The following is a 26,268-nucleotide window of genomic DNA, read 5'->3' on the forward strand; positions in this document are numbered from 1 at the left end:
ACCAAAGATAGCATTTTTGCTCTCTGTTCATTTAATTAAACATCAAGGCAAGGTATAATTTGATGTCCCTTTTACTTCATTTTCTAACAAACTGAGAAGCAGGCTTAAAGAATATGAATTCTTTGAAATTTCAGGAACACATGCTCTGGTATTAATCCTATTCCCAAATCTCATTATCCCATGGAGAAGCCCTCATAAGATTTACAGAGCCTTGAGCTACTGGAAAAACATTCAAGAGCAATCCCGCATTTGGGGAGAAGGCTTTCCTGGGGCGGTGTGGTGTGTGGAATGTGGTCTCAGGTAAGCCTGAGCAGCAGGGGTCTTTCATATGAGGGACAGAATTACTTCTCTTGACTGAGTCTTTAGAAGATCAGTCTGGTCAGCTGCCAAGGGCAGCGTATCCATTTTAGAAAGCAGGCTCAGGCTTGGATGGAAGAAAAATACAGCACAAACCCTATGCACTCTGTAAAAACAGGGCACTTTGGGAAGTAGGCCAACGCTCTGGGTCAAGAGTCTAATTGCTAGAGCAGCCTTGAAAAGCCACACCAGCTTTATGACCAGCTGGAGATGTAAATGTGTCAGGACTGCTCTGAGCCCCTACAGCATCCTGTGGTTTACTTCACACGCCAGCTTCAAAAAGGGATTCTGGGGTTTAGAAGTGACTGACTGGGGAGGGGCAATCCAGGTAGCACCCTGTGAAAGTCACATTCCCTAACGGGGTCTGGAAGACCTGGGAGTCTATCTTAACAAGGCAGCCTGTTGGCCCCCCAATTGTAAACCCTTACGTCACAGACACTCCCTCAGTTTATAAACAGAGGCATCACCCTCTCTGATGGAGTGGCATCCCTTTTCTAAGCTCCAGGTGGCCGGGGTCTGTTGTTTGTACATCTCTCCCAACAAGCCTTCTGGTTGGCAGTTAGAGAGGGACCTGCTTTCCTTCAAATCAGTGGGAATTCCTTTCTTGCTTGTGATGGTAACCACATCAGCTTAATATCTGGGCTCTGGCTTTGGAAGAAGTTGTAACTTTAATATAAACAGATTGAAGTAAAAAAAAAAAACCCAAAAAACAGAGGAGTCTAGGGTGTGTCTGTTGTAGGCGTGGTCCTTGGTTCATCATCATACTGTAAGATGAGACCTAGTGACAGGTCTTCAGATCACTGGGGAGCATGCTCTCCAAGGGGACAGTGGATCCTGGCCCCATTCTCATCTTTGTTGTCACTTCCTGTAATGATATAAGCAACTTTCTTCCTTCTTTGCTCCTTTGTTCATTTGTCTTTCTCCTTCTTTCTTCCTTCCTTCCTTCCTTCCTTCCTTCCTTCCTTCCTTCCTTCCTTCCTTCCTTCCTTCCTTCCTTTCTTCCTTTCCAGTAAGCACATTTTAATGCATTGTGAAACATTTTGTAGCCAGGCAAGAGGTGTAGAATGTAAGGAACAGTGAGCGCTCCAGGTTGCCCTATGAAGCCGACCGAGATCAGAGCCCAGCAGGACTCCTGTGAAGCTTTTGACTGATCTCCTTCACCAACATCCAGAGACAACTGTTCTTCAGAATTTAGCAGTTAGCATTCTCATATGCTAAAAAAAAGCGTACATTGATAAATACTCTATGCATTCCCAATCAACTCTTCTTTAAACTCTATGAGATTCACTCATGTTGCTGTCTCTGAAAATTAATTTGCGGTAACATGCAGAATAATATTCTATTGGAAAACTGTGTGTTTAGCTAATTCTCCTGTAAATCACATTGTGGTTGCTTCTCACCTAACCCACACCACTAAAATACAAGCACGTTTTTGTCTTTGCACATCTGGACAGGTACTTTAGGGTACATACCCAGAGGGAATTTCTAGATTGCAGGGAATTCTTTTTTTAAAAAAACTTTTTTTTAAGAAGACTTAGTTATTTTTATGTATATGAGTGTTTTGCCTACACGTGACTTTGTGCACCTCATGAGTGCAGGGTTCATTGAGGCCAGAAGAGGGCGTCAGATCTGGAACTGGAGATGCAGATGGAGCTTCTGCAAAAGCAGTGCTCTTCACCACTGAGCCATAGTCCCAGCACTCATACCCATGCCCGAATATTATAGTGTTTAAAATAGTGGGTTTCATTGTGAGATTTTCACATATATATCTCAATTATTGTTCTTGCCTCATATGTCATATGTATCATATATATCACAATATATATCATATATTTTGTCATATGTAACTCAATCATTATACTTTGCATGCATCTACCTACTCTTCACATCCCTTGACCATCCCTGTCCCCTCCTGTTGGTCCCCATCCTCTCCCAGATACCCTCTGAGGTAAGCAGTTTAGTTCTGCTACATGCTCCCTGCCATGGTTGCTTCAAAAGCAAAAGGAGCAGTCAACAATGGACTGACACTTCCGAAACTGTGAGTGAGCGTAAACCTTTCCTATAAAGTTGTCTCAGGCACTTGCTATAGCGATGTGGAGCTGACAGCTTACCCATTCACCTAGCTGGGAAGCTCTGCTTCTGCCTTCCAGTGTGGTTTGATTCAGTGCTGTAATAACATCCCAGGATCTTCTCTCTTTTCTGTGATGACATCTATCTTTTATTTCTTCTTTCCCTAATTCCATTTATTCTCTTTATGCTTTGGGTCCATCAGGTTCAAAGGTCTTCCATGGTCTAAGGTTTTAAACTCATTAATAATACCTGCTGCTTACCCTAGATTTTCTGCTGAAGACCCCATTGAGTTTCATTAGTCCTGATGAAAGAACGTCCTTGGAACTCAAGCCAGTTCCTGTGTGTGAAAGTTTTGAATGCACAGCTTGTCTGAGGTCACATGCATTCTGCAAAGCCATTTTTTGGGGTGTAGCATGCACTTGGATCCTGTGAGGAAATCAGGGAGCAATGGATTTCCGAGAGGAAACGCCAACAGCGTCTGTTCATGGAAGGAGGGGAAAGGACACTGGATGACCCAGACCAGCAGATACCTGTTACCAGTCTTGTTAAACCTGTGCCCTCTGCCTTGATAACATGATGTGTTTGATACCCTGCACAGTAAAAGAGCTCTCCAATACTGCTAACTATGGGGTTCTGTGATGAACGCTATCTAGAGTGTAAATCCAAAGTATCCTTTGGAGAATGAGTTTTCTGATAGAGGAAATATTATTGGAAACACATAGGAATACTCTAGACCTTGACCAACAGGAGGAGAAGGGAGGGCTCCTAGTGCCAGCGCCATAGCATTGATGTTTAACCTCTGCACTTACACTTGTTTCTGGGCCCAGTACAGAAGGAGTAGACATTAAAAGTTGGAACATTAGATCTTTAACCTATCAGCGAGAGGTCGGTGACAGCTAGTCGAGACCCTCCATGGTGGGTAATCATTCCAACTGCCACCATTCCATGGCCAGTGTGTCCATTCTTCTGAGCTTGCTAGGGTGTAGATATCTAATTGTATAACAGGTTTTTTTTTCTTACTATGTTAAAGCAAATGGATAGGTTTTTTCCTAAAATTAGCCTTGCTATGTTTAAATGTAACATTCCCAGCAGGATGGAAGTGTCAAGAAAGCAAAGATTTCTCCTGGTTCTTCACTATATTGTGCCCTCAGAGTATCAGGAGAGAGTGCCCAGTTCAGAATGAACAGCTTCGCCCGATCTGTCAGCTTCTCAGTCCTCCTGGGTTCAAACCTGCTGGATGTCATCTGGAGAACAAACTCTCTGGAGAGAATAATCACAGGGGAAGACACTGGCTTACTAGTCTGATGGGTGCGAATTCATCAGGGGGAGTTCAGTGCGGAAGTGGCCTCGACTGTACCCGTACCGCTAGAGCAGTGTGTTCCAAGGCTGTAGTGTCCCCTACAGATGACAGAGAGCCCAGTAGCAACATGGAGTGTGGAGCTCCACTAGAGCCCTCAGTAATGAAGCCCGTGGTGCATAAGACTTAATAATAGCTTTCCTGACATCCCAGACCCAGGACCCACCAGTCCACAGGGCCCGAGCAAAGGCGTCCCCACCATCCCTAACTTGGTTCCTGAGCTAGTTCATGAGGCATTTTAAAGGTAGGTAGAGATGTAGGATGATGTCAGCAAAGAGGCTATGTGACACTCTGGAAGATGGGTCACCAATTTGGCTGGCTCTTCCAACAGGCAACCCCCAAAGAGAGCTGAGAGCCGTGAGAGGATTTGCAGCATCTGCAAGATAAAGGCTAATTCTATGCCTTCTCTTATTACAGCCATATCCCTCAGTGATGGTTGCCATGGAATCCCCATTAGAACTCCACCTCTGTAGATTGCCTCTCCTCCAGGGCATCTCCACAGCCTTCCAAGAAGCTTCGTTTGCTTTTCCCTCACTGACATTGCCCTGATGTATGTTACCACGGCTGACACGGTCCTGTTCTCTTAAAGTTGATCAAGCTACCTCGTGGGTAAATATTCTCATGACTCCTGACTTCTAACTCAACAATCTATTGATTCTCTTTTAAAAAAAGAAATTTAAGAGACAATGGAGATTAGTTTGAAAAACAAAAATATGAGAAAAATTTCGCTGCAAGGGTCGACTTTAAAGTGTTCCCACCCCAGGAGGAATATTGGCTTAGATGTCTGTTTTGCCACGGTGGCTCTGTGGAGGCGCAGAGGTTATTCACACTCTGTAGGCACCAGGGGTCAGATTCCCCATAAGGAAGCAATCATGCGATCAAACAACTCGGGGGCTGCCATGGACTCCATAAACTCACCGTGTTTGAAGTGGAAAAATTATCTTTTCTTCTGAATCCTGAGAGGATTTCTTTCTGATGTCACCCAAAATATATCAATATATCAAACCATTTAATAGCACAGTGTGGGTAAATCTGTGTTTTCTTACTCCCAGCAGAGCAGAAATTTGCCTCTTTATTATTTTTAATTGTTATCTTCTGTTACATCCATGGTCTAGAGAGAAAAGCATCCAGAAGGAAGACTGCACCAAGCCATGGGGAGCACCCCGGTGAGAGGCTCTAGCCTCCAAGTCTGTAGAACTGACTCCTGCCTGCTGCATCACTGTACGCTGTCTGCCTGTAGCTGAACTACCTAACTACTCCAGGTTATTGGTTTAAAACTTACCATGTGGAATTAAAATAACAACTAACTCACAGGTTGTTTTGCAGAGAAATGTAACACAAATGACAATGTTTGAGCCCAGTACACACAGTAAATTATGAGTGAAGGTGCTTGTCAATAGTGATGATAATGATGATGATGGGAAAATCCGGAGTAGAGATCAGTAGGGGGACCCTAAGTCCACAGGGATCGACTTTTGCCCGGAATCTCTGGCTAGCGTGTAATTGCCAATAGAAAATGAAAATAAAAGCATCACTCTTCACAGTGAACAGGGATGAACATGGTTCTACAGGCAACTCTTCAGGAGTTCAGACATATACACAGCTAGGGGTGTAAGCTCTAAAGGGCATTCACAAGCTGCCCGGGAACCAGGAGTGAGTTCATAACTGGACGTCCTAGGCAGATTTACTTGGGAGTTGATGTTTCTCTTGCAAGATGGTAAAGCAAGGTAAGGACACTGGGACTGAAACACCAAGATTGTGTATACCATAGCTAAACATGTAAACACAAATGCGCTGGTGGTGCATATCTTTAATCCCAGCAATTCAGGGATAGGCAGGTGGATTTCTGTGAGTTTGAGGACAGCTTTGTCTACATAACAAGCTCCAGACCAGCCAGGGCTACCCAGGGAGATCTTGTCTCCAAACAAAACACTAAGAAAACCTACATGGCACCAGATGAACAGGTTTTGAAGAGAGGTGGCCTCAAGTGTATGGTACCAGCACTCAGAACTTATCCTGAGCTGACTTTGGTGACAGTGAATGAGTTCAGAAGTTTGGCAGTCAGTCCCTCAGTAGCTCCCAAGTATTCTTTGGCTCCATGGCATTCTCATACTCACACAATCCTCTCACTTGGGTGTAGGCTGAACTTGGCAACTTTGCTTCTAACAAGCAGGAAGGCAAAGCGATGGCATATCACTTCTGGGATTAAGCTACACAGAGGCAAGTATTTCTGTGTAGCTCATCTTCTCAGTATCCTGCTCTGAAAAAAGACCGGATTTGTTCTTCAAAGAGACCTGTATCAAGTCCTTACTTGAGAGAGCTCACAGTCTGAATTGTGATCTTAGAAGATGGGCTGGACGGATAATGTATTCTCCTACAAAGCTTTCAATTGAGACATCAGCCATGACCAGCAGCTTGATCTAATCATGGCGGGCCCCCAGCCAGACTTGTAACTCATGGAAGTTGAAATAATACAGGCTTTAAGTTGCTGTAGTATGGGGTAGTTGATTATCCAGGAATACGTAATATAGGGAGGAAGACAGGGTTGCACAGAGTAAGATGAAGGGAGGGAGGGACCGATCCCATGTCTAGGTTTGGGGAATTCTGTACAGCCTCCTTGATTGCCTGTGACCAACCATTGCTTGTTTCATTGAAAGTCACTGATTTACGGGGTAAAGTATGTATTTTAGGAGCAAAAGACCTAAAAAAGAGGTAGCTGACTTCTGTCTAGGGAGGGAAGAGGGGCAGGTGGCCGATTTGATAAATGGAAGACAAGCTCAAAGGGAATTTGGTGACCAACAATTCTGATAACTACTCATTACAATATTAAAACTTCTGGTTTGAAGGCCCTTGTATCTCTCCTCCTGTTAGCTGAGGCTGCAATGTTCTTCGCCAACAATGTATGGATCATTCATCACTTAAAACAAATAACCTCAAAATAGCTTTAACATTCTTATCATTTCCCAATTCTTTGGGTTAAGAACTTCATTGATACTTAGCTGAGGGTCCCTTGCTCAGGTCTCCATCAGACTAGGAGTGGAGCTGCTAAGGGCTAGAGAAGACCTTGCTTTTACCTCACTCGGGTCGCTGTTGGAAAGCAACAGAGTGTCTGCTTCTACCTAGCTCAGATGGCTAAGATTTCTGGGTGCTGGCTAGAGATCTCAGTTCTTCACCCTCTTGTGTCTGCTTAGGGTAGTCTACAACATGGTAGTGCGTATCCCTGAACTTGAGAGAATGTGAAACAGACAGGATTAAGAGTACAAGAGAAGTCCTTAAATTGAAAGCCAGTTATTTTACAACACAATTTCAAAAGTGATTCCCTTCATGTCTGTCGTGTTCAGTAAAGTAGAGACTCTGAGAATCCAGCTCCTGAACCAAAAGCATTGGGGTTGCCCAAGAGGATGGATACCGGAGTCAGCTAGCCATCACTAGGGTCATCCTCAGTTAGCTACACTGCACAGTTCATGGGCCCATGTAATGTATAGTGATTATCTATGGAGATTTAGAATGTGAGTAGAAAAGTGTGTTGGTTTGAATGGGAATGGCCCCCATAGTCTCATATGTTTGTGTGCTTGACTCATAAGGAGTGGCACTATTAGGAGGTGTGGTCTTGTTTGAGGAAGAGTGTCACTGTGGAGGTGGGGTTAGAGGTCTTATATGCTCAAGCTAAGCCTAATGTGGCAGTCTCCTTCTGGTGCATGCGGATCCAGAAGTAGAACTCTCAGCTGCTCCAGCATCACATCTGCCTGGATGCTGCCAAACTTCCCACTCTGATGACTATGGACTAAACCTCTGAACCTGTAAGCCAGCCCTAATTAATTCTTTTCCTTTATAAAAGTTGTCATGGTCATGGTGTCTCTTCACAGCAATAAAAACCCCAACTGAGACAAAAAGAAAAAGTTACATCTTCATGTATTGCGAAATCAGTGCATGAGAAGGCTTGTCATGTAATTTAGCGACCGTTTCTGGCTAGGTTCAGAAACCATTGCTTTGTCGTCTTCATTGTTAAACTGCCATCCCAGGTAACGTCACAGGTCCTGTGTGGCAACTCTATGATGACAGCATATGCTATGACTGTCCATTATGCGTTAGTATTTTGTAAACATTTTCTTACTGAAGTGGTATGGGTTTCTTGTCTCTCCAACCCCAAATTTCCATTTACACAAAGCTTATTACATCATTTATGCGTAACACCAAGTCACCCATCAAACCGACTGTGATTATTGGCCTTCTCAAATTCCCTTAAACGCTGTACCTGAACTTTGTTGGTGAGGACCACACAAGCAACCTGGAATGCTGGGAGATGTGGATGCTAATGCCCTTTACTGAGGGGTCATGGGTTTTTTTCCATAAATATAGACTAGTAAGTATATCTCTTAATATGGCTATTCTTGAACTGATTTTTTTGAAAAGACTTATTTTATTTTTAATTAATTATGTGTGGGTATATGCATGTGAGCATAGGTGCCTGAATAATTCAGAAGTGTTGTATCCCCTGGAGGAGTTGCCGGCAGTTGTGAATTCTTAATCACTGAGGCCTCTCCCTCTCCTGAACTCTTTAGTGTATTACTGGTGCAATCCTAGAGTGTGACCTCTTGTGGTGCAGATCATACCTCAACCTCTCCATGTGGCCATTCAAAGGCGAGAGAGATGAGGTGCTTTTGAAGATCAGTGTAGTATACACAAAGAAGGTCTGTCCCTTTCCCAGCGTGAGGTGCAAACATGGGACAACATAAACTGAAGGTAAGGGGGAAATCAATCAGAGGACCCATTCAGAGTAAAGGTCTCAAAATATCTGAGTAACACAGGCATAGTTGCACAGAAGGCAGCTGGACATATCAAGTAGCTTGTAGAGATTCAAGGTGACAGGTGTGTGTGTGTGTGTGTGTGTGTGTGTGTCTGTGTGTATATGTCTGTGTGTGTGTGTGTGTGTGTGTGCTGGTAACATGCAATAAATGTCATTAGCATTCTTATTACCTTCTATGTACAGAATTCAAGCCTAGAAGTAGGGTAAGAGTGATAGCCCAGAGCCTAGAATTCTTCCTGTGTATGATATGTTGGTCCAAATCAGGGTGTCGTGTTGGTACCATCTGTCAGCCCTGTCTTATGTGATCCTAAGAGAGACATGTTCTGGCTGGGAGGAGCTGTCTGCTTGCCAGATACCCATTTAGAACTGGTGCTAGCCACAGAGAAACAGCACTCACAGAAGGGAGAGTTCTGTGATCTCTCAGGGCATCTTGGTGGTCTTCATCCATATAGAGGGGCATCAGAGAATGTCTGAAAGGAGAGGAAGGGGGCTCAGGGGCAGGTAGGTCTTGATTTAGGTTTGTGTGTCCCACCTGGATGACTTTGCTGTCTCTCATTGGTCCCAGAGGGGGACTTAGAAAATGTTGAAGCTAGTGCTCTGAAGGTTTAAGACACCAGTTTAAAGATGGTGTCAGTTACAGCAACCTCTCTGGTGCTGTGCTTATAGGGATATGTAATCAAGACAACTAATTGTACCACTGGGTGAGATCTTTGAGGAAATCTATATCCAGAATATGGCTGATGTTAATGAGAGTCATGGAGGTGAGTGAAGCCACTGTGGGGGTTCCTACCAAATGAACTTTGAAGTAAAATTTGCACACCGGAGGTAAGATCAGGGCTGGGAGCAGTGCTCTTACCATCATTACATACAGGGGTAGTACTGAATGAAGTAGGTGTGGCTAGAGAGAAGAGTGGTAAGGAAGGTTGCTGCTGAGCCCAGGAGAATATCTAGTGTAACAACATCCCTCCATTCTTCCTACAGTCGTCTACTGGAAGCCAGGTGAGTAGGCTCTTAAAGCTTGACCCCATCAGATCAGTATCGGACGGATGCTACTTCTAGAGAGGGAGTTCAGTTTGGTTCTACAAGATTCTGTACGGCATAGCCCAACTCTTGCTGGTTTCCTCAGGTGTTGTCTTGCTTTTCATTCCATCCTGGGATAAATGTGACTGAGAGAGTTCAGCATCTTAGATGCAGTCATCCTGGTCCTTTTCTTCCCTCTCCATTCCTACTTGAACCAAGAAGTGGTACAAACCTTTTCCAAAAGTCATCCACAGAGCCAGTTAGACATTTTCCATTTTCATCTCTGGATGCTTCAAATCTCCTGATTAAGTATTGTTTGAGACAAAAGAAAGATCTAGCAGTCAAATCTTTTATTTGTTTTGTTTCCTTACATAGATCATCTTTCAAGGCTAATTTACACTCTCAATATGTCTTTCTGGTATTAATATATAAAGCCTACAGACATGATGGGCATTTCTTATTCTACGAGGCTACAGGACAATTAGACCTTCCTAATTGACAGGAGTTATGTATATAGTTTTATTATCATGTTAGAAGCATTTTTCATCTGTTTGAAATACCCACTAGCAGCCCAGCCCAGGGCTGGACTGGATAAGAGAGAATGTTAGCTTGATGGTTCAATGAACAAAACTCTAGCACTTTCTCCGCCAGGATTAGGTGCATTGCTTGGACACAACTCAGCTTTGCATTGCTAAGTCCATGTGTTCCTTTTTAATGCACTGGAAAGTTCTTTGAACCCAAAGAAATATACTATAGCTCCTGACCAAGCCAGCTCAGTCAGTCAACTGGGTCTCAAGGGAGGGAATGAGGATTGTAAAAGACAAAAAAAATAATTAGACAAAATTATAAAATGACTCTAGCCAGTGCTGAGGCTGAAGGAGGTTTATTTTTCTCCAGCCTGCTTTTATGTCATTCTAGGTACATCCAAAAAACCATATGGTCAGTTCTTAGAGCAAAGACAAAGGAATCAAGGGAAATAGTAAATGAGGAGATCACACAGGATAGGAATCAAGTAAAGTAGCAACAAAGAGATCACAGAAGGTCGTAATTCAGCAAAGTGGAAAAGAAAGCCCCACAGTCACTGTTTCTGGTATTCTTATCTGAGCCTACTTCCTTGTCCGAGCCCAGTGACAAATACCAAATTCCTAGAAGTGGCACCAAAAGCTCTCGACAAGCTCCAAAATGATAGGGCCCAGTGATCATGATCTAAAACTTTTAAAATGTTAAACCAAAAATAAAGCTTTGCTCTCCCAAGGTGAATCTGAGGTATTTTGTTACATTTGGTGACAGAAACCTGATTCACTCTTCTTGGTGAGCTTTGGAATACCGATCTGCTGTACAGTGGTAAACATCTGTGATATTTACTTTGAAAAATAATTTCATTCTATAAATGCACATGTGTTTGTGTGTGCGAGAGAGTGCAGGTTTCCATGGAGACCAGAGGTGTCAGATCCCTTGGAGCTGGAATTACAGACAGTGGTGTGTTGCCTGACATGGCTGCTGACAACTTAATGCAGGTCCTCTGTAAGAACAGTATGTGACATGATCTTAACCATGGATTCATTTCTAGATCCCATCTCTGCTACAACATTGATTTACATTAATCCTTGACAAAGTATGTGGATGACTACAGGATTCAGACTGCATTCTATTCACATTAGTATGAGTATGCACTTCAGTGCTCCAAAATGACCTCACAGTCATCTGCATGGGGATGCTTCCTGTCTGGAGAAGTATTGAATCTCCTGCACAAGGCTCAGAGGAGTGGAAGGACAGGTGGAAAGAATGAAAGAATGGTGGAAGTCGAGATGGGATGGTTATAGATAGGACTCAACTTTTTGATATGTTGTGCTTTTACCCTAGAGCTCACAGTAGCTGTGATCAGCTGTACAAGGTCCTCACAAGGCTGTGCTCAGCAGCTCCTGCCACAGAGTGAGGTAGGGCTTATGAGTTTTCATCCCTCCCTGAGAAGTTTATAGGTAATGGATACCGGGGGAGGGCGAGCATTTTTCTCTTTTCTTCTTCTTCTTCTTCTTCTTCTTCTTCTTCTTCTTCTTCTTCTTCTTCTTCTTCTTCTTCTTCTTCTTCTTCTTCTTCTTCTTCTTCTTCTTCTTCTTCTTCTTCCTCTTCTTCTTCTTCTCCTCCTCCTCCTTCTCCTCCTCCTCCTCTTCCTCCTTCTTCTTCTCCTCCTCCTTCTCCTTCTCCTCCTCTCTCTCTCTTTCTTTCTTTCTTTCTTTCTTTCTTTCTTTCTTTCTTTCTTTCTTTCTTTCTTTCTTTGTGACATGCCTATGTTCCTGTAAGCAACTGTATCCTAACTCACTGGGTCAACAAAACAAACAAGAAAAGCTGGCTGTGGTAGTGCATACCTTTAATCCCAGCACTACGGAGGCAGAAGAACACAGGTTGAGGTCAGCTTCGTCTACAGAGCAAGTTCTAGGATAGACAGGGCAACATAGAAAAACTGTGTCTCACAAAAAACAGTCAACCAACCAGCCAACAAGCCAACCAGCTAACCAACTACCCAATCAAACACTCACCCAAACATCCAGCTAGTCAGGCAACTAACCAACCAACCAGTCAACCAGCCAACCAGCCAACCAGTCAAGAAAGCAACCAGCAAGCAAGCAAGCAGCCAGCCAGCCCCCCAACAAACCAACCACCACAACAAACACAAAAATAACAACAATAACAACAACAACAACAACAACAACAACAACAACAACAACAACAAAAATAAACGGAGCAGCAAAACAAGACAAGAAAGTACCTGGAGAGCAGTTAGGAAGAGAAAGGGGATCATCAGGAGTGAAAGGGCAAAGGGGATTGGGTATTATCAAAATGCATTATGTACAGATATAGAAATGCCACCGTAGAATCCATCACATCTAACTGATATACAGTTAAGAAAGGAGCAGTGCTGAGAATTCTGACCTCAGTTGCCAAGGTTTTGGTGATCTTCACATTCAAAGTCTCTCCTGCTTCTCTTTTCGATAGGGAACACTAGGTCCACTGTTGTAGACCCTGACTGGAATTTGCTGGTCTATCTCAGGGCAATGCTGTCTTCTAAAGCGTTCTGCCTTGATGAAAATGTCCTATGCCTGGGTCACATGTGGCTACTACTGAGGACTTCACTAATGTGACTGGAGAAGTCAAGTTCTTTACTTATAAGGTAATTGGGTTTTGGGCGGAAACCATCTGTATGGCCAGCAGCTGCTTGCTTTCTCAACCAGGTCTGATAATCTTGTCTCATGTTGCAAGGCCAATTACTGCTTTCTTCCTTCAGCACAAGAAACAAAACCACAAAGGTTTGCTTTTGCGTGTGCATGTCCCTCCCACCAAAACCATTCCTTTACTTCCCGAGACAGCTCTTAATTGCTGGTTTCAGGACCTCTCCCCACCCCCTTCTCCTTGTCTTCATTCTGTTTCTGGCTGTGGCAGGGCCGGTCTTGATATATAATGCTTTTTGTTCCCACTCTGTTTTCTATCCAGAAAAAAATAGCTCCTTATGTCTCCCTTCATCGTACAGACAAGCGTAGTGACCTCTGCTGGGATCGTGTAGATGCTGCCGTAAGTCAGTTGCCAATTTCACACACTTTAATTAAAAGTCTTTTAAACACCCATTGATTGTGTGCATTGAGGCTGTTTAATCCGTCTTCTGCAGCTCCCTTCCAGCTGTCACGCTCTGTGCTTCCTGCGACGCCAACGCCTGTCCTGCTTTAGTAAAACTGTCTGTGGAATGTACTTGCTTTTCTGTGGCCTTTGGAGGGTAACAAGGTTTGTCTTCTTCCTCGTTGGGGAAGGGGCTCTGGTCATCTCAACTTTACTGACAGGAGTTAAGTAGTAGCTGCGTGGCCTGGTTTGACCTGGCTTGAGACAAAAACAAGCATGCTTTCTTCCTCAGAGATGTTGACTGGCAGAGTAAAGAGAGCATGGCTGTGGTTCAAGAACATTTACATTTGAAAGGAAAACTATATTTTCACACAAAAAAAGAGTGTGAAATTGGAAGGCCCAGCGCCTTGAGAATCTAGGCTTTGTCACAAGACATGGAGAGTGTCCCGAGGAAAGTCATAGTCTGGCTGGGGCATTTGTTTTTATATTCTTGTTTATTTTTAAAGTTTTACTGGGTTAATTTTATGTGCATCTATGTGCCTGAGTGCCTGTGTGTACAGGAATCTCTGGAGGCTACAGACAGCACTGGGTTACCTAGGACTGCAGTTAGAGACCATTGTGAGAGGCCACGTGAATGCTGGGAACTGAACGAGGTCCCTTGCAAGAACAGTAAGTGCCTTTAACCACTGAGCCATCTCTCTATCCCTTTATTTATTTGCAAGACAGTCTTATTCTATAGCCCAGGATGGCCTAGAAATAATATGTAGCCCAGGCTAGATACAAACTCATGGCACTCCTCCTACCTCTGTCTTTCAAGTGCTGGGGTTATAGGTGTTACCTACCACACTCTGCTCCAAGGACATTTGTAGGAAACAACCTAAAGTTAAGAACATCGCAGCAACACCATGACTACCAAGCCATGAGTAGCATCTGTATGAATGTGTGTGTGGGGAGTGTAATGTAAAAGCATCTTTTATTCTCCTAATGTAACTGTCATCTCAGAGGCTTATTGTCACCATCTGCTAGTCTAGGCCTAGTCCTGGAAACCTCTAGCCTCTGTACAATGTTATCCAGGCCTAGAATGTTCTCAACCTCTGAGACCTACTATTGAATGACTCCCCACTTCCTAGTTTTTTTCTGATCTTTGGCTGGTTGGTCAGCTCAGCTGTTCTAGCTCAAAATTCCTCTCCAAACTGACTGGTTCAGTCTGGCTTCTCTCAGTTTCTCACTGAGTTACTCTACTGGTCTCGTTCTAACTTTGGCGATCTGTTCTAATCTCTTGGTGCTTTCTCATTCTCTGGCTGTTCTGTCTTTCACCAGTGTCTAACTTGTTCTCACTTCAACCTGCCTCTGTAAAACTCTCCTGGTAAGACTGCTTCCTCTCTCCATGTTCCTCTCTCTTTTCTCTCTGTTCTTATGAGAGTTGGGTGTAGCCTTTTTCTGTCAAATCTTTCTCTGATTCATCGCTTTGTCTGCCACTCAGTTAGACATTACTTTCAAACATGGATGCTTCCTTCTATAGACTAACTTTACCTTCCTTGTTTAGGATTAAAGGTGTGAGTCAAGGCTGAGCTGCACCACAACTAGAAAAGGTTTTTCCAGTAAACAACACAATCTCAGGGCACAGTATGATCAAATATCCTGCAACATGGGAAGTTTTCACAAGACAGATAATGCTATCTTTCTTACTCTTTTTTTAAAAAGATGTATTTATTTATTATATATAAGTACACTGTAGCTGTCTTCAGATACACCAGAAGAGGGCACCAGATCCCATTACAGATGGTTGTGAGCCACCATGCGGTTGCTGGGAATTGAACTCAGGACCTCTGGAAGAGCAGTCAGTGCTCTAACCGCTGAGCCATCTCTCCAGCCCCTCTTACTCTTTCTTGTACTGCCAGTAGTACTCACTCACTTTATGTGGGGGTTCAATATCACTTAAGAACCAAGCATTGTACCAATGAAGAAAACAGATTCCTGTAATCATAGAGTTGAAATTTTAGTATCATTTGGGGTTGGAGAAAACAACAACATAAAAGGCAATAGAGAAATAAACCGTAATGTATTGGTAATTAACACATGTGTATAAGTCCATGTTCTCTAGAGGAACATAACTGATAAAATGAATATATAATATATATGATATACAAATATTAACATATATATTTATATACAACTATACATATATACAAGGGAATTTATTAGAGTGGCTTACAGTCTACAATCTGGCTAGTCCAATAATGATTTATCTCCCAATGGAAAACCCAAGAACCAGATAGTCATTTCTAATGTTTCCATCATCCTATTGCAATTTCACTGGACAAGCTGCCACTGGAAGGTGTGGCCCAGATTTAGGGCGGGTCTTATGACCTCAGATAGTCAAGATTTAGAGCAGGTCTTTTCATCTCAAGTGATCTGTTTTAAAAAATTTCTCACATGAGTGCCCAGCTGCTAGGGCTTTAGTTTATTTCAGTATTTCACTGCAGGTTTTTATACGACGTCAGCCTAACCTTCACCGAAATGAAGAAGATATTTGAGCAAATCCCCTGAGGTATAAAGAGAGGTTAACATCACTCACCAAGTCTGGCACAAAGGCAGGGCTCAGAAAACATGAGCTAAATGCACAAGCAAGCTCTGAGTGTCCTTCCACTCAGTACGCACTCTTCAGGTGAGTTGATGTTGAGGCACGGGAATCTACTGCCTCTCGGGGGTATCTAGATACCCAATAATCTATCCACAGCAAATATTCCAGCCTTAAGGATTTTCATACATCTCAGCTCCTTATTAGAAAACAATTTTTACCATATGCTCAACCAAAATTTTCGTGATGTATTTTTAGAGTGAGGGCGAAATGTTTTTTTGCTTTTATTGACATTGAATGAGATATTCATTTGTACATGATTGTTATTTCCAACTGACACTTTCAGGGTATGTAAGTACACCCTGCACAGTAAGTGTCTCTCCCTATTGAGCTGAATAGTGCACACACAGGGCAAGGGAGCAGGGGAGGGCTGCAGGGGCAAGTAAGAAATAAGAAACTTTTTCAGATCCATGATTTTGCTTGGGGGCTGACCCCGTGGGAGAGTTTTAGTTACACATGTTCTCCATGGTCCTAAAATTACTTAATTTCATAGTTATTTTACAAAACCCATATTAAGACTTGAGATACAATAGAAGTAGAATATTTTCATCTACTGTCCCCCAGAGTGAAAACACTAATGGTTAAAGTGACATTGCTAGGTATTGAGCTTCTCGTGATAGGTTCCAAGTGGATTGAGCTCAGAGTGCTCACGGGGGATCAGAACAATCCATTCTCATCTCAGAAAATGTATCTAAGTGCTGTGGGTGGGTGACTTCTAAGATGGGTCCAAAAGAGCCTCACTTCCTTGTAGTAACGTTTCTGTATAATTCTCCTCTGTGGAAGAGTTGGTCAAGACATCAGAAGGACAATCACAGACTGGAAATAGTAGGAAGGCAAGGGTTGCCTCAATCTTTTTCTCTTGTTGTTTATTTCATTCATTCAACAAGTACATATTAAAAAGTATGCTGTATGCCAGGGCCTGAATATACAATACTGAGCAATACATTCTGTCCTCATAAAATGTGCTTTTCTGTGGAAGGAAAGAGAAAACACTTCAGAAGTGATGTAAGACTCTGAGGAAACGAAATCTCTGATAAAAGCTATCCATAAAACATCTCCTCTGTTTTCTGATGTCTCCATCATCCTATTGCAATTTCTAGACTCCAAGAGTTTGGCCTATAATCCTCTTCTCACTCCACAATGTTTATGCCAAGCTGCCATTAATCAGAACTTCTGTACTTCAATTTTGCCATCAAAATCTCAAATCATTGGTTTGACATTGCAGAAGTGACACACACCCAAATCTAAATAGACAATGCAGTGGGTCAAGGCTCAGGCATCAGGCTGTATTACAGAAGGGATCTTAAAAAGAGCCTATTGTGTTAATCCCCATTGTGCAGTGAAGGGAATTGTTAGTTCAGGTTTCTATTGATATGACACCACTTGGGGAGGAAGGGGTTTATTTACTCAGCATGGCCCAAGTCACAGTCTACTTGGAAACAAGAACTCACACAGGGCAGGAACCTGGAGGCAGGAGCTGAGCCATGGAGGGGTGCTGCTTCCTGGCTTGCTCCTTGTGGCTTGCTCAGCCTGCTTTCTTATAGAACTCAAGAGCACCATCTCGGAGGTGTCCCCACTCACAGCGGCTGGGCCCTTCCCCATCAATTACTAATGAAGACAATTCCCTGCAGGCTGTCTGCCTACCTCTCTGTCATATGGATGCATTTTCCTCAACTAGGCTTCCCTCCTCTCAGATGACTCCAGCTTCTGTCGGATGATAGAAAACTAGCCAGAGCAGAAATAAAAATGTATTAGCTTCCACTTTCACACCTTAACTAGGAAAATAATGTAACTTGTGGCATCTTTTGATGACATAGAATAAATGTTCATATTTGCTCGGTATAGTGATAAGTTGATTCCATTTATAGAATGTATAACGGGCAAACTAGGGTAGTTAACATTCCCACAGTCTTAAACATTTGTTAATTCTTCGTGTTCAAACTTCCCTCTTCTAGTCAGCCAGAAAATATTACAGTAAATAGTCACGAACTACAAGCTTCCTATCATGGGTCAGAACATCAGAGGTTCCTTTTCTCTTTTTATACATGTCTTATTTTTAACATGCATGCCTGTATGTATGTATACCACATGCGTACTTGGTGCCCGAAGAGGTCAGAAGAGGGTATCACATCCCCTAGAACTGGAGTGATAGATGGTCGTTAGTTGCTCTGTGGGTGCTCAGAACTGAACCCAGTTCCTCAGCAGCAAGTGCTCTTAACTGCTGAGCCATTTCTCCGGCCCCTAGTTTATTCCTCTTATCTGCCTGTATTAGGACACCTTAGACTTTATCCACACACCCTCCCCACATCTGAATGTCCACCATGTGAAATACCATATTTGGAATCCATGGTGCAAAATAGGTGTTTAAAGATTAACTGGATCATGCGTGCCTATCGTGCAGGAAACAGTGGCCATGCTGTGAGTCGGAGATTAAAAAGAGAGAGATATGAGGGTTGTACTGCAGGCCCTTCACAGCAGGCAGATTTAATTCATGCTGGGTGGTGCCTGATTCCTGGCATTATTCCATATACACATGGGTGGAGAATTGCTTTTTATCCTGCTTGGAATCCCTTATGTCGATACAAGAGTCTGTCTTCTGCCTCAGGATACAATAAATGCCAACACTCTTCGTACTATAGGGATAAGCAACAGCAAACATTCGGGACATATGCCTTCAAGATGGGACATTATTATTATATAATATGATCAGTAAACAGGATACAGTATACAGGCCTCAGGATACAGGAGTGAACGAGAAAATGTAATTACTGCCCTGGTGAATTTTACATGATGACTACGAAGAAAATTGATGCATTTGGAGTACTGAACAAACAATAGACAATATCTCTTAGAATCAATCACATAAAAGCTGGTGTGGCATTATACTTAAGAGCACGCAGGATTCCAGGTAAATGTGTGTGGAGAGCAGCCGAAGTTCTTTCAAACAACAACCTACCAATGGCCTTGGCAAGGTTGGGGAGCTGGGGGTTCGAACTCAGTGGCTTTCCCTAGAACATAAGGAGGAATGGAGGAAAAAGAGAAGGAAGTCTCTATGATGGGCTTCTTTGAAATACATTCACTTACAGATCTCTCTTCATTTAGCCACGGTAGCCTCCGGTAGCCCTCACCTCTATCAGGCCTCCCCTGTGGCCAAGCACATGTTCAGGATGGAGTTCAAATACTTACCATCCCCACCAAATTCATCTTAAAATATATTTATTTATGATTTGTGTGATGGTTTGAATAAAAATAGCCCCATAGGCCCATAGGGAGTAGCAGATTAGGAGGTGTGGCCTTGTTAGAGAAAGTGTGTCACAGGGGGTAGGCTTTGAGGTTTCCAGAGCTCATGCCAGCTCCAGTGACATTTACTCTTCTTGTAGATTTACAACTCTTACCTACTCTATAGTACCATGTCTGCCTACATGCCACCAAGCTTCTACCATGATGATATGGACCAAACCTCTGAAGTTTAAGCCAGTTTTAGCTAAAGGTTATCTTTTAAGAGTTGCTGTGGTCATGGTATCTCTTCACAGCAATAAAACCCTAAGATAATTTGTTATCAGTAAAACTGTTACCTATGTAAGTCTACTTTACACAACTATATGTAACTGAAGGCAGACACACACACACACACACACACACACACACACACACACACACACTTCAAAATGGCCACTCCAAGAATGAGGAGAAGGTTTTATTATAGATAAGAGAGAGAACATCCAAAGGCATCTGGAAGAGTCCAAATCAGAGAGAAAAAGAAGCAGACTGGATGTGAGAGAGAGTATTGACATTAGTGGGGACAGGGAAAAAGAAACCTTGAAAGAGGAAAGTCTCAGTCAGTGCTGCTTTGTTATGGTGTCCCAGGTAAATGCACATCAAATAGGAAGCCCTGGTTTAAGCTACTTAGTTGGTGCTCTTTTGTTATGGCAGCCCTAGCTAACTCATACTATATATGCATTCTGTAGAGTGCAGTTTAGCATCACTGTTTCTTGCTGAGCATTAAGTAAATTATATACGAATAGATGGAGCCTCTACTGAACTGTCAGTAAATGCCAGCCTTTATTTTTAGAACAAAATCTCTGAAGAGTAAATATGATTACCATAGATTCTTGCAAAGACAGGGGATCTACCACCAAACGGAGTCTGGGCTGCTCAAATGCGTAAGAGCAAACCAAAATGTGCCCGTGGGACTGTTCATTGTTTGGAGAAGCCCCCACTGTTAAGGGTTACACTGCCAAGAGAGAAACAGCAGTCCTTAGGGTACCTTAGGGACATGAACAAGCCTTCCCTGTATAGCTATACCCATAGCAGACCCCAAAGGCTGCCAAGAACAGTGTGAAACACCACCCAAGAGGAACACTGATGTAAGTTGTAGGGGACAGGCTTAGGGACACAAGTGGGTGTCCCTGTTAATCTGCTTCTTAAGGGACCCGGAATGATCTTGGATTTGAGCTGGGAGCTGCTATGGGGGTTTTATTTGTTTACTTGTTTTCTGGAATACTTAAAAGCTACTTGGAATCTCAAAGCTGTGTTTGTTTTGGCCAGTTGTTGTCAAGAAAGACCAATCTGCCTGGTGTACTCTACTTTGTCCTCAGTTAGCACTCTGTGATTACAGCCTGCCTCTCCCTTCAAGCTCCACTTTTCATACTGGGGCAAAGGCACTTACTTGCTCTCAGTGAGCACGCTGACTCTGTACATAGCACTACTGGTTCAAACACGCTCCGGCCCCACTCAGGACGGAGCAACCTCTTCCACGCACTCCAGACACGGCTCTTTGCCCGTGTCCCTGTTGGCCAGTGGTTCTCAACCTTTCAAATGACGTGACCCTTTAATACAGGGTCCTCACATTGTAGTGACCCCAAACCATAAGATTATTTTCATTGCTACTTCACAACTGTAGTTTTGCTGCTGTTCTGAATTGTAATGTAAACATCTGTGTTTCCCAGTGGTCTCAGGTGACCCCTGTGAGAAGGTCACTTGACCCCCAAAGGGGTGTGACTCAGAGGTTGAGAACCATTGCTATAGGTCGTTGTTTAAGAAGTACGACGGTACCATTGTCATTCTCAGGAGTTGACTTGAGAAGGGACACCGAGTTAAGTTTGTGGTTTTGGAATAGCAAACTTTGAAGTAAAAACGCACCAGCTCATCATGCTCTATTTGTGCAAGACACTTCTCCAGAGGGCCGTCTGGAGCTGAGGTGTCTGCTGCAGTCTGTTCTGAAGGTTCTGCCAGGTTCTTTCAGCACAGACCCTTTGCTTGATGATGCCCTGTCCTATTTTGTAGTCCCGGTGGCATGTCACAAAGCACATAAAATGTGGCTAGCCTAGGTTCAAATGTACAGAAAATGCAAAGAGCACTCCAGTTGCCAAACACCTAAAACAGAAAAAAAATGTTACTTGGTGAAATAATATATATTTGGTCTATGGTTAAATAAGAAAGCACCGTGTATTCTGTTCTCCCCTTGCCTCTCCTGTTTCTCTTCTTCTCTTCCTTCTTTCATTTTACTTAGTGTGTGTGTGTGTGTGTGTGTGTGTGTGTGTGTGTGTGTGTGTGTGTGTGTGTATACTCATGTACCACCACTGTGTGCTTGTGGAGGTCAGAGGACAACTTTCAAGTGTTCGTTCTCTTTCCACTATGTGGGACAGAGAGAGCAATCGCTGGTCATCAGTCTTGGGGTTAGCACCTTTACCCACTGAGCCATCTTTGATGGCCTTTCTTCTGTTTCTTTTTATATAAAGCATTTTTGTTAGCCACTTTAAACTACATCTCTGACCTGCAGCTGTGACTTCTGTTGTGTTTCTATCGTTCAGAGTTGGTCCAGCTATGTTTTTCAAATGTTTCTTCTTAAAGGGTACTTGGTTCTTGCTTTGTTTTGTTTTGTTTTTCTGAGAGTGGAGAAAGATCTATTACGTGCAGCAAGTAAGGAGGTATCTTAGGGTTTCCACTGCTGTGAACAGAACATGACCAAGACTACTCTTAGAAAGGACAACGTTTAGTTGGGGTTGCTTACAGGTTCAGAGGTTCAGTCTGTTATCCTCCCGGCAGGAAGCATGATGCTGGAGAAGAAACAGTTCTACGTCTTGATCCAAAGGCAACCAGGAGACTCTGTTCTCTGTAAGCAGCCAGCAGAGACTGTGTCCTGTAGAGGGCAGAGCTTAAGCGCTAGGAGTCCTCAAAGCCCACTCCCACAGTGGCACTTCTTCCAACAGAGACACACCTATTCCAACAAGGACACAGCTATCCGTACAAGACCACACTCTCTATGAGTAGCACTTCCCATGGACCATTCATCTTCAAACCAGGGCTGGCTCTGGTAAGCCAGAAGTTCTTTCTGGCTTAAGGATTTTATGATTCTTTCTTAAAATTTGAGGTTCGAAAAGAGAAGGAAGATCTAGTAGAATCTGGGAAATTTTTGGCAGTTGAGAAATGATAGAATTTTGTGAAGACAAAAATCTTTTTTTTTTTTTTTACCAACCCTTCTCCTGTTTATCTAGAAGCCAGGAGTCAAGGTAACCAGACATTGAGCAGGCAAGGAGGGTCAATGCTGCCTCCCACTGGCCTAACGGTGCAGCAGCAGGATATGGGGAAGATGGCAGAGCAGCTGCTCTCAGGATGTTGGGGGGCGAGGCTGGGGAGGCCATGTGAGTCCTCAGTTAGAGCAGTTGGTGCTCTTAACCACTGATTCATCTCTCCAGCCTATTCATTTTTTATAGAAGATGAAACAAGTTTCTGAATAAATCCAAAATGGTTTATGGTAGAGGCAGAAGGGACATACACATACCCTTTACTGTCTATTTAACACTCAGTGTATTTATGAGAGGATAATCTGAGGGAAACCACAGACCAGGTACTCTATGCAAACAAGAAGATGTCCCAAACATGAAGTGCATGCCCAGACTCCCACACTCTGGTGCTTACCCATCCTCTCAAATGTATCATGGATGTTTTGACCTCTACATTGTTTGGACTCTTATCCAACCTTCTATAAAACACATGTACATTGTGAAAATGTACAAATGCATGTACACACCACACACACTCATATACACACTCACGCCATTTCTTGTAAACGAGGGGCTGACTCTTTTGTGTTACTTCCAGGAAAGGAGAACCACTAGAAATATTTGGAAATAATGTAAACAGGCTTCTCAGAGCTGCTCTCTGAACTTTCAAATGGAAAGCCACCTGACATCCATAGAAGAGAAAGACACCCCAAGGCAACAAACCAGAGTTCAGAATAAATGATAGGACCTGGAGAGCCACCGAGTAACCTCACTGTCCCAGGACACAGGGCCACAAATCATCCGGCTCCCCAGGCCTCCTCTAGTATTTGCCTCATTCCGAAACTTCAATGTGTTGACTTTCTAATGGTCAGCTATTACGGACTGCCTCTATTCTTATCTCAAGCCTGCTCTAAGCCTGTCATTCCCAGTGTATATCATGCATTTTGTCATCTGCCCTCTAGTGCCTTCTGTTTCATACTGTCTGCCTTCCTTGACCACTTAAAATCTAACATGCCTGCTTTTTCTCCATGACCCTTTCTCTTGCTACCAGACATAGACGCTTTCTCTACGTGTTTCTCATTCTTGAGACTGTCACGCCATCTCCCTGAGGAGTAGGTTCTGAAGGCCTAACTCCCACTATTGCCACAGGGCAGAGACTTTTCACCAGGTCACCTGATGGCTCCCTCTAAGTGGAATACCCTGAGGTTCTATGTCTGCATCTGTCCAACCACCAGAGTAGGGTCACAATACACAGAACGTAGTGTTGTAGGGCAGACGTGTAGAGAAACACTGTGAGTATCTCCCTTTATGTGGGGCCCATGGGTGCACCAGATTCCAAACTATGCCACATACATCTTCATGCTGCCTTCAGTCCTCACCTCCAACGCCATTCTCCTGTTGATGATCTTCTGGTCCAAGAACACATTTTTAGTCTGCCACCTGCTTTGGTTAGACTGCTTTTCTCTTTAACAGAGAGTCAACTATGAGGTGGGGAGACTTGTTAATTTGCTTCATTGTTTAGAAAAGAGAGTGGGAAATATATAGATGTTTTTAGTGATCTGCAACTTGATGTGCCCTTGGTGGCGACTGCAAGTTGCTGTGAAGAACTTTTGAGGGGAAACAAAGTTGTTTGGAGCGGCTGGAGAGGCAGCTTACTCCGTGACTTAGGGTTTCCATTACTGTGTTAAAACACCATGGGCAAAAGCAACTTGAGAAGGAAAATGTTTATTTCATCTTATAGCTTAGAGTCCATCACACAGAATAGTCAGGGCAAACCTAGAGACAGCAACTGCTGCAGGTGACCTGGAAGAATGTTGCTTACTAGCTTGCTCCTCATGGCTTGCTCGCCCTGAGTTCTTATAGTACTCAGGATCACCAGCCCAAGGTGAGATGAGCCCTCCCACAGCAATCATCAGTTAAGAAAAACGCATCACAAGGCCTGCCCACAGACCAGTCTGGTGGGAGCATTTTTCTTCATTGAGCCTCCCTCTTCTCAAATGGGCTTCAGGTTCATTGAGAGACCTTGTCAGTAGAAAATAAGATGGACGGTGACTGAGGAAGACACATGATGCCAATCTCTGGCCCCGGATGCACACAAATAGAGATGTATACCATGGGATATACTCAAAGGATGCTCCATCCTGCCACAAAGCCATTCGCTTGTTTTCTGGTTACTATTGTTTGTTCTCTTATTGTGAACCCTCTTGTCTCAGGACAAGACCATCTCTGGGGCCACTCTGCTCCTTCAGTTTATAATTGAGTCCATTTGTGCAAACCTAATATCCTCTGCAATCCCCATGGCCTACTCTCTTTAAATAGCTGCCCATGATTGTGTTATTCAGAGTCTTCTCACAGTGTAATTGCTTCCTGTAGACTCCAGTGCTCTGTTTTCCACGGTCTCTGAATGAAATAGCATCAGGTAATTCTGCATCTGGTGGGTCTGACTGATGAAATCTGAGAGCTACGAACTTGGCTTACATTTCTTCCTAGCTCCATATTCCGATTTCACAAATGTAAATGGCTGAACTCTTTTGCAAAGTTCTGGGTCTGCCACCTGAGTGGAGATGGTGACCTTTAGTGTGTTTCAACCACTGATTCTGTTTCCTAATAAAACCCTGGGTTTCTATTGAGGTCATTATACTAAGGAATATTGTGTTCTAGGAATATTGAGGAATATCATATTCTAGGAAGGACAAGTTTATAATGATTGGGACAGATGTGGCTGTTAGGGTGATTCTTGAATTTGTAAGAAATTCACGGATACATGGATCAAAAATATAGAAGTTGTGGTAGGCAGTACTGCTGAGTTGAAGCGTTGTTCATGAGCTTTTCATCACCTGACAACTTGTGGTAGGCAAGAGATATTATTGCTCATAAATTTGGAGGTTTCAGCCCATCACAGGTTAAAGAAAGGTGAGATAGAGAAGCTCATATCTCGGTGACCAGGAAGAGAGAGAGGACCATGTCAAGATGGAGACTCCAAGAACATGTCTCCAGAGACTCATTTCCTTCAGCTAGGGCCAACCTCCTAAAATTTCTAGAACCTCTCAAAATAGTACCACCATTTGGGGACCTAAGCTGTGGCAAGTGAGCCCATGGAAGGCATTTTATATCCAGACAATAACTGCATGACTTATGAACAGACATCTGAAGAGCTGTGATTCTAAGACCTTCGCATGGCTTCAGGTCTCTTGAGGCCTGGAGAGCTGGCTCTGCACAAGGCTTTTCTCTTGGCCAGACTCGGGAGGACACGCATTGCTCCTATTCAAATTGCTCTGGCTGAAGCTCGGCCATTTGATTTGTTTAACTGCAAAGAAGGCTGGGAAATGAGGCTAGGCTTGTGCCCAGGAAGAAGAAGGGGGGCTGGAGGTGAGTGTACACAAAGCTGTTTCTATCAGCAAGAATTCTGCTTTCATGAGGAGTTCTACTGTGAGTTCGAAGATGCTCCACAGTCTGCTAGGTTGAGGACTGGCTGAGCAAGAGCAACCAGTGGGCTCGTTGTTCTAGTTTTGAGTCTGTTTCTGTGATAAAAATTTCCAGGCAAAAAGAAGCTCAGGGAGAAAGGCCTTATTTGGCCCAGAATTCCAGATTATAGTCCATCATTGCCAGCAAATCAAGGCAGAAACTGGAAACAGCTGGTCACACCCACAGTCAAGAGCAGAGAGAGAGAGAGAGATTGTGTGTGTGTGTGTGTGTCTGTGTCTGTGTCTCTGTGTGTGTGTGTGTCTGAACGCCTATTGCCAGCTTGCTTTTAATACTAGACTTTCATACAACTCAGGACCCAAACCCAGAGAATCATGTCACCTCCTTTCAGGCTGGGTCTTCCCACATCATTTAACATAATTAAGACAACCATCCAGATTAACTGGATCTTGATAGCCCTTCATTGGGACTCTCTTCC

General features: G+C 43.4%; 1 long non-coding RNA gene across 1 annotated transcript in view; it reads left to right on the forward strand.

The window, feature by feature from the left end:
• LOC148001310 (uncharacterized) overlaps window positions 1–26,268 on the forward strand; it is a 44,097-nt gene that overhangs the window by 15,585 nt on the left and 2,244 nt on the right. Inside the window, exons 2-5 of the long non-coding RNA XR_015636992.1 lie at window positions 4,202–4,393; window positions 4,900–5,046; window positions 11,475–11,548; window positions 12,606–12,780. This is a non-coding gene — a long non-coding RNA (uncharacterized LOC148001310). The remainder of the gene's footprint in view (window positions 1–4,201; window positions 4,394–4,899; window positions 5,047–11,474; window positions 11,549–12,605; window positions 12,781–26,268) is intronic.

Source organism: Rattus norvegicus, chromosome 14 (genome assembly GCF_021556685.1).
Source record: "Rattus norvegicus strain SHRSP/BbbUtx chromosome 14, alternate assembly SHRSP_T2T, whole genome shotgun sequence".
Lineage (NCBI taxonomy): Eukaryota > Metazoa > Chordata > Mammalia > Rodentia > Muridae > Rattus > Rattus norvegicus.